This window comes from Oryza sativa, chromosome 7 (genome assembly GCF_034140825.1).
Source record: "Oryza sativa Japonica Group chromosome 7, ASM3414082v1".
Lineage (NCBI taxonomy): Eukaryota > Viridiplantae > Streptophyta > Magnoliopsida > Poales > Poaceae > Oryza > Oryza sativa.
Window position 1 is genome coordinate 15,971,489 of NC_089041.1, and position 13,634 is coordinate 15,985,122.

The 13,634-nt window shown below is 43.1% G+C and overlaps 1 pseudogene; it reads right to left on the reverse strand.

Annotated features, from left to right (window-relative positions):
- Nucleotides 1–6,920: 6,920 nt before the first annotated feature.
- On the reverse strand, nt 6,921–10,124 carry LOC136357420 (uncharacterized; annotated as a pseudogene).
- Between the last annotated feature and the right edge of the window lie 3,510 nt (nt 10,125–13,634).

The window sequence follows — 13,634 nt, forward strand, 5'->3', positions numbered from 1 at the left end:
GGAAATCTTAATCAAGATTGTGATGCAGCACAGGATTTTTTCAATAATTTCCAGGACCGGGTTGACTATGCCGTGCACAATGCCTTGATCAATCAGTCTGGGGTGTTAGTCAATACCTTGTCAAACATGATGAAATCAATAGCCGATGGTTCGATAGTTGAACATCAGGCTGCAGGCCCGGTTTATTTGCAAGGAGGTACTTTTCCAAATTCTCGGCCTTTGATCACTGATATTCATCCACCTGTTCAATTAGTTCCTCCCATTGCATCACCAGCTCAGCCGACGGTGCCGGTATCGACTTCCCCACCTGCTCCAGCAACGTCGACACCAGGCCAGCTGGTTAACCCTCGGCTGTTGATGAGAGAGCAGCCACAGCATAGTGGGCAGATTGCGAATCGGCTGACGCAAGATCAGGTTGCTGCCATGTTTCTACCACCTCAACCTACTGTTGATCCAATCCAGCAGTAGCTGATTCAACAGACACCCCCGATCCAACAGGTTGTACAACCAATCCAGCAACAAGTCGTGCAGTCAGTTCAACAAACGCCACCAAGGCAGCAGGCTTTGCGGCCAATTCAGCAGACGCCATTAAGACAGCAAGTCGTTCAGCCGATTCAGCAGCAAGGCTCAATGAATGCATCGGCTGGGTTTGCGACACCTGGTGGTCAGCCTGTGCAGCAAGTTTTAAATCAAGTTGTCCCAGAACACTTGGTTCACCACGTACAGCCAGATGGCACAGTGATGCCTCAAGTTATTCCTGAGCATCTGGTACGTAGTATTCAGCCAAACCTTCAGAATTACTAGGGGGCAATTTGAATTATCAATATCAGCCTCCTTCCCCGCAAGCCCAATATAAGCAAGGGGGGCTAACTCAACCTAAGTTAGCTTCTCAGTATGGTCAATTCGAGCCCATGCAACAATAGTCACAGGGAGCAGCTCAGCAACGACCGTGGGTCGATGTGATTGCTGACGTGATGAGGGAGCAATTTGGGCTTAAACCAAAAGATACTAGAAGCTTGTATCGGCAACCTTACCCTGAGTGGTTTGAGAGAGTTCCTCTTCCCAATCGGTTCAAGGTTCCAGACTTCTCCAAATTTTCGGGACAAGATGGTGTGTCAACTTATGAGCACATTAGCCGACTTTTAGCTCAGTGTGGTGAAGCATCGGCTGTGGACGCTCTGAGGGTTAGGTTGTTCCGGTTGTCCTTGTCGGGATCAGCTTTTACTTGGTTTTCTTCTTTGCCATATGGGTCGATCAATAGTTGGGCCGATTTAGAGAAGCAATTTCACAGCTATTTCTACAGTGGGGTTCATGAGATGAAATTGTCTGACTTGACAACGATTAAGCAACGGCATGATGAACCTGTGCACGAGTATATTCAGAGATTCAGGGAGATGAGGAACAAGTGCTTCAGCTTGAGTTTGACTGACGCCCAGTTAGCCGATCTGGCCTTTCAGGGTATGATTGCTCCGATTAGGGAGAAATTCTCATATGAAGACTTTGATAACTTGTCAAATCTGATACAGAAGGTAACCTTGCTCGAGCATAGGTCTGCAGAAGCTAGGAAGAACTTTAAGAAGGTTAATCATGTTTGTCCTTACATGTATGGGTCGGATGATGATGATGATGACTCTGAAATAGCTGCAGCGGAATGGGTAGGGAGTAAAAAGGTCATACCGTGCCAGTGGGTAAAGAGTTCTGGAAAAGAGGAGAAGTACAATTTTGATATTACTAAAGCTGACAAGATTTTTGATCTGCTACTCCGAGAGAAGCAAATTCAACTCCCTGCTGGTCATACGATTCCATCGGCTGAGGAATTAGGCAAAAAGAGGTATTGCAAATGGCACAATTCTGGATCTCATTCTACTAACGATTGCAAGGTTTTCAGACAGCAGATTCAGGTGGCCATTGATAGGCTAGATTAAGTTTGATGATTCCAGAAGGCCGATGAAGGTCGATGGCAATCCTTTTCTTGTTAACATGGTACACACAGCTGGCCGATACGGGACGTGTGAGAGGTTTTCAGGGGAATTTGGCTAAAATTATAAACAAATATGAAAGAAAATATGACAAGCAACAGGAGAGGCGTCATGAAGAAGATAGTGGTGGTTTTGATCCTCATTAAGGCTGTGAGTTCTTTAGGTTCTACTGGAATGAGGGTATGAGGCTACCATCTATCGAGGATTGTCCTAGATGCAGTGATGTTGCAGGGGGTTCAAGCCGATCGTACAATGGAGGCAATCGACCAAAGCAAACAATAGTTCCTGTTCATCAAAGATTGGGCCCAGTAAACCAACATGGTGACTCGGAGGACGACGAAAATAGGAAGACTCAGTGGTGTCCTTCTGGCATTTTTACAAAGAATCAGAAAAGAAGGGTTCAAAGGTTGAGGAGTAGGGAACACTTCCAGGAGGTCGAGCAAGAAATTAATCATCGGCTGAAGAAGGCAAAACCGAGGCAGGAGTGGCGCGTTAAGAATCAAGCTCCTGGAGCCGATGATGTTGCAGCCGATTAAGCAAAGAGGTTGGCAAAAGGGAAGAGTGTTGTAACGGCATCAGTTAACATGGTTTTTACCTTGCCAGCCGATTTTGGGATCGACCAAGCCGATGTCGATGAAGTGGAGAGGGAATCGACTAAGTTGGTTCTATCACCAGAATAGGCAGTCTTTGAAAAGCCTGAAGGGACAGAAAATCGGCATTTTAAACCATTGTATATAAACGGCTATGTCAATGGGAAGCCGATGTCTAAGATGATGGTTGATGGTGGGGCCGCGGTAAATTTGATGCCTTATGCTACGTTCAGGAAGTTGGGTAGAAATGCCGAGGATCTCATCAAGACAAACATGGTGCTCAAAGACTTTGGTGGCAATCCATCGGAAACCAAAGGTGTTCTAAATGTGGAGCTGACAGTCGGCAGTAAGACTATTCCTACCACGTTTTTTGTCATCGATGGGAAGGGTTCTTACAGCTTGCTGCTTGGAAGGGATTGGATTCATGCCAATTGTTGTATTCCTTCAACCATGCATCAATGCTTGATTCAGTGGCAAGGCGACAAGATAGAGATCGTGCCAGCCAACAGGTCAGTCAATGTTGCCAGTGCCGATTTAGCTCTTTGGGAGATGGATGGCCTTGATTGTTTATCTGGAAAAGTTTGGGATGAAGATTTTCTAAAAGTGTCTGATTCTGATATACAACCAATTGAAGATGGAGAACCCAAGCTATTATTTTGAGGGCGTCGTGGAGGGTTCAAACATCTACACCAAGGACACGGTAGATGATCTCGATGACAAGCAAGGTCAAGGTTTTATGTCGGCCGATGATTTGGAAGAAATAGATATAGGTCCAGGCGATCGGCGGAGGCCGACATTTATTAGTAAGAACTTATCTCCAGAGTTTAGAACCAAGCTGATAGAGCTCTTGAAAGAGTTTAGAGATTCCTTCGCTTGGGAGTATTATGAGATGCCAGGGCTCAGCCGATCAATCGTTGAACATCAGCTACCTATTAAACCAGGGGTTAGGCCGCACCAGCAGCCCCCGAGGAGATGCAAAGCCGATATGCTCGAACCCGTCAAGGCTGAGATCGAACGTTTATATGATACTGGTTTTATTCGTCCTTGCCGATATGCTGAATGGGTTTCTAGTATAGTTCCGGTCATCAAGAAGAACGGCAAGGTGAGGGTATGCATTGATTTTAGAGATTTGAATAAAGCTACCCCAAAGGAAGAATATCCAATGCCAGTGGCCGATCAGTTGGTTGATGCTGCTTCAGGACATAAGATATTAAGTTTTATGGATGGAAATGCAGGATATAATCAGATCTTTATGGCTGAGGAAGATATTCATAAAACGGCTTTTAGATGTCCTGGTGCTATTGGCTTGTTTGAATGGGTAGTAATGACTTTTGGATTAAAAAGTGCTGGAGCCACGTATCAAAGGGCCATGAATTACATTTATCATGATCAGATCGGCTGGCTGGTTGAGGTCTATATTGATGATGTGGTTGTTAAATCTAAGGAAATAGAGGATCACATAGCCGATTTGAGAAAAGTTTTCGAGAGGACCAGTACGTATGGCTTGAAGATGAATCTGACGAAGTGTGCTTTTGGTGTATCGACTGGCCAGTTCTTGGGATTTCTTCTTCATGAGAAGGGGATTGAGATAACTTAGAGAAGTGTCAGTGCGATGAAGAAGATTAAGCCTCAAGAAAACAAGACAGAATTGCAGGAGATGATCGGCAAGATTAATTTTGTTCGAAAGTTTATTTCTAATTTGTTTGGAAAGTTAGGACCTTTTACGCCATTGTTGCGATTGAAGGCCGATCAACAATTTACTTGGGGGGCAGAACAACAGAAAGCTTAGGATAATATTAAGGAATACTTGAGTTCTCCTCCAGTTTTGATTCCTCCACAAAAAGGGATTCCTTTTCGGTTATATTTGTCGGTCGGTGATAAGTCAATCGGCTCGGTCTTGATTCAGGAGCTAGAAGGAAAAGAGAGAGTGGTGTTCTATTTGAGCTGTCGGCTCTTGGATGCAGAAACTAGATATTCTCCTGTGGAGAAGTTATGCTTGTGTTTATATTTTTCATGTACAAGGTTAAGGCATTATTTACTATCCAATGAATGCACTGTTATATGCAAGGCCGATGTTGTCAAGTATATGTTATCGGCTCCTATTTTGAAAGGAAGGGTTGGAAAGTGGATATTTTCCTTGACGGAATTTGATCTTCGGTATGAGTCACCGAAGGCGATCAAAGGGCAGGCTATAGCCGATTTTTATTGTTGATCATCGTGATGATTCAATCGGCTCGGTTGAGATTGTGCCATGGACTTTATTCTTTGATGGGTCAGTTTGTACTCATGGTTGCAGCATCGACTTAGTTATAATTTCCCCTCGGGGGGCATGCTTTGAGTTCGCTTATACTATTAAACCTTATGCGACTAATAATCAAGCTAAGTATGAGGCGGTTCTCAAGGGGTTGCAGTTACTCAAGGAAGTTGAAGCCGATGCTATCGAAATCATGGGGGATTCTTTGTTGGTAATCAGTCAATTGGCTAGAGAATATGAGTGCAAGAATGACACGTTAATGGTTTATAATGAGAAATGCCAAGAACTGATGAAGGAATTTCGGCTGGTAACGTTGAAGCATGTATCTCGAGAGCAGAATATTAAAGCTAATGATTTAGCCCAAGGGGCATCGGGATATAAGCCGATGATCAAGGATGTTAAGGTTGAAGTTGCTGCCATAACAGCCGATGATTAGAGGTATGATGTCTATCGGTATTTACAGGATCCATCTCAATCGGCTTCACGGAAGTTAAGATATAAAGCATTGAAGTATACACTATTGGATGATGAGCTTTATTATCGGACGATTGATGGGGTGTTGCTCAAATGTTTGAGTGTCGATCAAGCAAAAGTTGCAATCGGTGAAGTCCATGAAGGGATATGTGGTACTCATCAATCGGCTCATAAAATGAAGTGGTTGCTTCGACGTGCTGGATATTTTTTGCCGACGATGCTGGAGGATTGTTTCAAATATTATAAAGGATGTCAAGATTGTCAGATATTTGGGGCGATCCAGCGAGCGCCGGCATTGGCTATGAATCCTATTATTAAACAATGGCCATTTAGAGGTTGGGGAATTGATATGATCGGTATGATTAATTCACCATCGAGCAAAAGACATAAGTTTATATTGGTGGCAACCGATTATTTTACCAAGTGGGTAGAGGCGATCCCTTTGAAGAAGGTTGATTCTGGGGATGCTATTCAATTTGTTGAAGAATATATTATTTATAGATTTGGTATTGCTCAAACCATTACGACCGATCAAGGTTCAATCTTCGTGTCCGATGAGTTTGTTCAGTTTGCCGATAGCATGGATATCAAATTGTTGAATTCTTCACCATATTATGCACAAGCTAATGGGCAGGCCCAGGCATCTAACAAGAGCTTAATCAAGTTGATTAAGAGGAAAATTTCTGATTATCCTCGGCAATGGCATACTCGTTTAGCCGAAGCATTGTGGTCTTATCGGATGGCTTGTCATGGATAAATCTAAGTTACTCCTTCTAAGCTTGTTTATGGGCATGAGGTTGTTTTGCCATGGGAAGTTAGAATTGGCTCACGACGAATAGAGTTGCAAGATGGTTTGACAGCCGATGAGTATTATAACCTTATGGCCGATGAAAGGGAGGACTTGGTTCAATCGCGTTTGCGAGCCCTTGCTAAGGTGACTAAAGATAAGGAACGAGTTGCTCGGCATTATAATAAGAAAGTGGTACCCAAGACCTTTTCGGAAGGTGAACTTGTATGGAAGTTAATTTTGCCGATTAGAACTTGGGATAACAAATTCGGCAAGTGGTCACCGAATTGGGAAGGACCGTTCCAAATATATAAGGTTGTGTCTAAAGGGGTGTATATGTTGCAAGGGCTTGATGGTGAGGTCTATGGACGAGCGCTCAATGGCAAATACTTGAAGAAATATTACCCAAGTGTTTGGGTTAACGTATGATCGGCTAGTGTTGCCGATGCATGATAGCCGATGTGTTTATATCGCCTCGAGATGGCCGATATTGTTATATCACTCTTAGTTGTTTTTGTATTGTAATCGATTATGGTTTGCCGATGTACAATGGCCGATATTGTTATATCGCCCTTAGTTGTTTTTGTATTGTAATCGGTTGTGGTTTGCCGATGTACAATGGCCGATATTGTTATATCGCCCTTAGTTCAAAGTATAATTTTATCAATGCTTATGACATTGTAAAATTAGGGGGCACATATATCCACAAGTTGCACATTTTGACAATTTTTGAGCAAATTTGGAAGTTTTATTAATTGGCACAAAGGATTGTCAAGATAAACATTAGAAGTATCTTTGCCAATTACAAAAATTTCTAAGGTCTATTACATAGAAAGTCATTGAGATAGATAGCGCTGGATAGCCGATATAGATTTTCGCCTAATTTGTTCTACTTCTTCTATGGCTTGGGCGTCTTGAGCATCGGTTACAGGGATGACTTTTAAAGACTTGGTCAGATCAGCAACATGCTTGATAGCCGATTTGAGTCTTGCTTTCTGCTCTTCGATAGACTTTGGGAGATCGGCTAGTTTTTTGTGCTCTATGTCTAGCTCGGCGTTGCATTCTTCAAGTTGTGCCAAGAGTTCAATCTTGCGAGCCTTGAGCCGATCAATATTGGATTTGATTGGGCCCTCAGATAGTTGATCAAGCTTGGACTTCTCTTCGTGCACAAGTTGCCGATTAGCTTGGATTGTGGCTTCAATGTCTTTGCGCTCCCGTCGTTCAGCCAGTCTCAACTTGGCTTTCTCCAGTTTGAATTGGTGTTGCTCAAGGTAAACGGCTGGAGTGAGGATATCGGCTAGCTCATCTGGGATTAGAGCTTGAATCTCATGAAGCCGAGTCTTAACTGAGCCACAATCAACTACCAAGCTATCTAGCGATGATGCTTCTAGCCGATGAGAAATATCTTCTAGAACTTTCTTCACATCATCGGATAAAGGGGCTAAGGCTTTGCTTATGGTGTCTTCTTCTCTTTCATCAAGATAATCTCTGATTTCAAAAGAGAAAAAATCGGCTAAGACCTGCAGCAATGATTTAAAGAGAGTTAGAGATTAAATGGGCATAGCCGATTTGAATGTTTTTTGTAAAAAAAACCTACTGGGATAGCAGGAGCAGTTGGTTGAACTTCTTCTTCCACATGGTGACTTCCTACAGCTGATGGAGTCTGGTCACTTGATGATTGATGTATAGAAGGGGAAGGAGGAGGAGGAGGCTAAAAAGAGACAAGTGTTAGACAAAATGGGCTGAGAATTGACTAATGAAAAACTGAGACTATCTTACTGGTGGAGCTGGTTTAGATGTTGTTGCAGCCGATTTCTTCTTCATAGCAGTCTTCTTTTTCTGCAATTACTAAATCTGTAAGTAATCGGCCATAAGATAAAATGATTATAAAAGGGATCAAAGAGAGCTGCTTACTCTTGAAAAGTGGACTGGAGCAGAAGGAGTTAGAGGGGTCTGTTTGGGTGAAGCCGATGGTGTTTGTTCTGTATCACTTACTTCGGCTGCGGCCTCATCAACATCATCTTCAATTACTTCTTCATCCAGAGCTTGTTCAATGGATGGATCTAGAGCAGGCAGATCATCAGCTGGTGTGGTTTTCTTTGTCTTAGTTTTCTTCTTTGGAGCTAGGGCTGAAATATTTACGGCCGAAGATCTGGTTTTCCTCTTCTTGCCGGCATCGGCTGGTTCTCTGATGAGCCCTTGAAGAAGAGCTGAAGTCTTGGGGGCATTATAGCCGATGACGGGGGGAGATGGCCCACCTCCGTTAGGGATCAATCCTGGGGCATACTCAATATCCTTGCCGCTGTTGCTCTGGTGAGGGGGAGAGGATTCTGTTGTCTGCAAGTCAAAAGGAAAGTTAGCCAAGGATTAATCGGCTAAGCAGTTATTCAAATGAAAATTAAGTGAGTTAAGACTTATTTAAGGGACAACATCTAGAAAGAGGTCTGTCATATACATAGAAGTTGATTGATGGAATAAGTGCAACTTCCATTCGCCCCACCATCTGTCAAATACTTTGCTCCTAAAGGTTGCTAGCTTTATGTTGTCAATGCTGCCTAGAGGAGGTCCTTGGAGATTGAGCAGCCGATCCATCATTAAAGTTGATGAGATTTCTCCTCGGCATTGGATCTTATCGGCAAAGAATAAGCCGATTGGGAGTTGGCCCATTCCAAATTGCCTGGCAGAACTCATTGGATGATAAAACTCATAGGAAACTTGGATGTTTCTCCCTTGATGAATGCCGACGGGAAGGATGCACGGAGTGATTGCAACTGTGAAGACTTCCCTGGATTTTTGGTATCTTTCATGATTGATGTCTTCGAATCTGAAGTCCTATGGGAGCTCGAGGTCTGTTGAGTCTCCATAAAGAAACCACAAACTCGAGCATCTTTTTGAATACCCTCATAGAAGCTGCAAAACCAGTCTTTGAGCAGTTCGGCTGATAACTTTGCTCCAGCATCGGCCGGTGTGGATGCATATTCTCCATATGACATACATCGGCGATGAGTGTGTTCTTCTCCATCATCATCTGTGATCGGCTCCAGTCTTGGGAATTCTGCTTCTGTCACGGATGGCCGATTGACAACTTTCATGACTACCAGATTTAGCCAGGATTGCAGTAGCCACCATGGTCCACCTGCTCCGACTACTGAGCCGACAGCTAGCTTAGCCGATGCATTATTTAGCATTTGGTACAAGTAGCCGAGGAGGATTTTGCCTAAAGGAAATTGTCTTTTCGTTTCCAAGGCTTCGGTTACGAACTGCCAATTGGTTGTAGGACCGCAGCTGGATCCACAAAAGAGAAATTTCTCTAGCCACATTAACAAGAAAGCCACATGTTCTCGAGGGGTGATCGAATCCTGGCCCATGTATGCTGCTACATAGCCTGACCAGCCGCCTATGCTCTTGGTCTTGAAGTCGTATTGATTCTTTGTGTTTAAGCCCATAGCGTTAGCCGATGAAGTGACGTCCAAACCCGTAATCATGCTGATATCTATGAGAGTTGGAGTCATCGGCCCATGGTTAAACAAGAAGGCATTGATGGTGTTTGACCAGAAATAAGAGGCAGCTGCCATCAGGGGTTCGTCCTTAGCTGAGTTGGCTATGGTAAGGTCGAGTGCTTGCCCGATTCCGATTTCGTCCTAGTGAACTCTTTTGCTGGCCGACATGCGCTTGAACCATGTAGTCCAAATTTTCTCGGGTGAAGTTTTCTCTAGAGACGGCCAAGATTTAAAGGTGTTCTTCTAGTGGCTTAGATCTGGGTTGGTTAATCTGAAGGGAATCCTATTGGTTTCACCTATGATGAACTCAGTGGGATCAGGATTGCCGACTGGGCCGAGAAAGTAGTAGATTTCATGCGATAGACTGGGAATCACAACTAGGTTGGAGAGATGCTACAAATCCAAAGCGGTCGAGAAGAGGAAAGCGATATAAGGCAAAATAAAATTGATTTGCTGCTAAGAAAAGGGATTGAGCCGATGGGGACTTACCTCAGCATACTCGGCTGATGGCGCATCAGATGGGCTGGCAGAGGACGACATCGCTGCGGGCGGAGATCTCGCTGAAGATGGAGTCACTTGGAAATCGCTTTTGCGCCGGAGGAATCGCCGGAGAGAGAGAAGGTAGAGCTTCGCTTGAGCGGTGAAAACGGGAGTAACGGTGTGAGATTACTCAGGGGCAGCGGTTAGTATTTAAAGCGCTTGGATAACGGTCAGAAAACAGCAAAGTGCGAAACCGGTTCGGAGTATGTATACAGCCAATCCGAAACATTATCAAATATCCCGGACTTGGGGGGCATGTGTTAACGACCAAATTTGGTAATATCAGTATCGGAAAGGGTGGTTGGATCGAAGCGGAGTTAGAGGTGAAGATCGATTCAAGAACAGAGCATGAATCGGCTGAGTCCAGATCGGCCACGGATGAGGTCGGCTAAGTCAGAGTCAGACTAGGTTAAGTGATACGGCCGATTACGACAATATGACTCATTTATGACGCCGGGTCTGAGTTGATGTGCTTGAAGATGATTGTCGTACATGGATAGAGTCCTGAGAAGGCAATTGTATCTATTAATTAGGATATTTCATGTAAATTCCTTAGAGATAAATGTGGGCAAAAGTCTGCCGCAAAGACTTACGGTATCTTACAGTTTGTTAGAGATAATAGTCGTGTCCGGTATGGACGTATCTTGTAATTCTCGGGTATAAATAGACCCCGAGCCCTATGTAAATATGAACACACATTCAATACAATTTCGGCGCATCGCCACCCTTTTACTTTTGCTTTGTTTCGAGGAGTTCTTGCTTTCGGGTTGAGCTGCATCGGTTTCGATCTTCAACAAGAGGTAAAACTTGTTATGACGACTTGAGTTATCGAGATTAGTGCTTCCATCTTCATGACACTCTAATCTTGTTTATGTAATTCGTCGAGCTATCATATATCTCACATAATCTTTGATAATATCGTGATCTAACCTATAATCGGCTAGCATTTGTCAATAGAAGGCAGCTGATTAGGTTAAATAACGATGTTGACTTAGACTATGTGATATATCTATCACTCTATGAAACATCCAGCGGCTTGATTGTCTAGATATTGTTGTTCTTTTCATACTTAATGCTGCATTAGTTGAGTTTGATCTATTAAGTCATGCTTAGAACCATAATATCTAGCCTGCCTTCTGGTTGCTGATTAGATTAGTATCGGAGTTTCAGCCGATCTTACCTGATTTAACTAATTCTATTCTACATGCTTAATTGATATGTTAAATCTGCCATTTATATTAAGATCTTGTTGCATCTAAGTATATTAAGCCCCTGTTTGGTATATTCTGGTTGCTTTAATATCTTAATATAGAGTAGTATCGGAGTATTAGCCGATACATGCTAGATCTATCTGATCGGCTATGCTATGAATATATATAATCCCACCATTAATATATATTTCGATCTAAGTGATTTATACTATCTCGGCAAGGTGACCGATCTATCCCAATCACTTGATTTAAGTATATATTGATATAAGGGTTATATATCATTTATATCTACAACCGACTGAGTAGATTTAGTTCTGATTTGCTTATTAATATTTGCCGATCGATGCACATATGACATCGGCCTAAAGATAAATGATATGTCATCGGCACCTAGCCGATCGGCTATCATTTATGGATTTAATCACGGTTTCGTTGCCTTTGTTTCTTGTTGATTGTAGGATCAAATCAACTGGCATGCTCATACATCCGAAGGTGAGTTTTGGACCTGCACTGGAGTTTTCTGTCAACAGGGAGTCACCATGTTGAGGAAGAAACACAACCAGCTGCTCCTGCAATCCCGGTAAGTCTTGTCTTTTAACACAAGAATTTATATCGGCCATATAACTCATGCTGATACTCATCTATTCTCAAATTCCTTCTTGCAGGCCTTAGCCGATCTGTTCTCTTTCGACATTAAAGATTATCTGGACGAAGAAACAGAAGAAGACACCACCAGCAAGTCTTTAGTTCCCTTGTCCGATGATGTAAAGAAAACCCTTGAAGACTTCTCTCATCGGCTAGAAGCATCATCGCTAGACAACTTGGTGGTAAACTGTGGGCCGATCAGGACTCGGTTACACGAGATCCAAGCTCTAATCCCAGATGAGCTAGCCGATATCCTTACTCCAGCCGTTTATCTTGAGCAGCATCAATTCAAGCTGGAGAAAGCTAGGCTAAGACTAGCCGAACGTCGGGAGCGCAAGGATATTGAAGCCACAATCCAAGCCAATCGACAACTTGTGCACGACGAGAAGTCCAAGCTTGATCAGCTATCTGAGGGTCCGATCAAATCCAACATTGATCGGCTCGAGACTCGCAAGATTGAGCTCTTGGCACAACTTGAAGAATGCAATGCTGAGCTAGATATAGAACATAAGAAGCTGGCCGACCTCCCAAAATTCGTCGAAGAGCAGAAGGCAAGACTAAAATCAGCTACCAAGAATGTTGCCGAGCTCACAAGTCTTTAAAAGTAATTCCTGGAACCGATGCTCAAGATGCCCAAGCCATTGAAGAAGTAGAACAAATCAGACAAAGGGCTATTTCTGCTATCCAGCAATATTTGTCTCGGTGACTCTCTGTGTAATAGGCCTTAGAAATTTTTTTAATCAGCAAAGATACTCTGGTACTTTGCAATTTTATATATGTGCACCCCTAATTTTACAATGTCAAAAGCATTGATAAAATTATAAAAACAACTAAGGGCAATACAACAATATCGGCCATTTGTACATCGGCAAACCACAACCGATTACAATAGAAAAACAACTAAGGGCGATATGACAATATCGGCCATCTCAAGGCGATGCAAATACATCGGCTATCATGTATCGGCAACATCAGCCGATCATGCATTAACCCAAACACTTGGGTAATATTTCTTCAAGTACTTGCCATTTAGCGCTCTGCCATAAACTTCTCCATCGAGTCCTTGCAACATGTAAGCTCCCTTAGATACAACTTTATAGATTTGGAACGGTCCTTCCCAATTCGGCGACCACTTGCTGAATTTGCTATCCCGAGTCCCAATCGGCAAAATCAACTTCCACACAAGTTCTCCTTCCGAAAAATCTTTGGGCACCACTTTCTTATTATAATGCCGAGTAATTCGTTCCTTATCCCTAGTAACCTTTGCAAGGGCTCGCATCCGTGATTGAACCAAATCCTCTATTTCATCAGCCATAAGATTATAATACTCATCGGCTGTCAAATCATCTTGCAACTCCGTTCTTCTCGAGCCGATTCTAACTTCCCATGGCAAGACAGCCTCATGTCCATAAATAGGCTTATAGGGAGGGACTTGGATCGATCCATGACAAGCCATCCGATATGCTTCGGCTAGACGAGTATGCCATTGCCGAGGATAATCAGGAATTTTTCTCTTAATCAACTTAATCAAGCTCTTATTAGAAGCCTCGGCTTGCCCATTAGTTTGCGCATAATATGGTGAAGAATTCAACAATTTGATACCCATGCTATCGGCAAACTGAACAAACTCATCGGACATGAAAATCGAACCTTG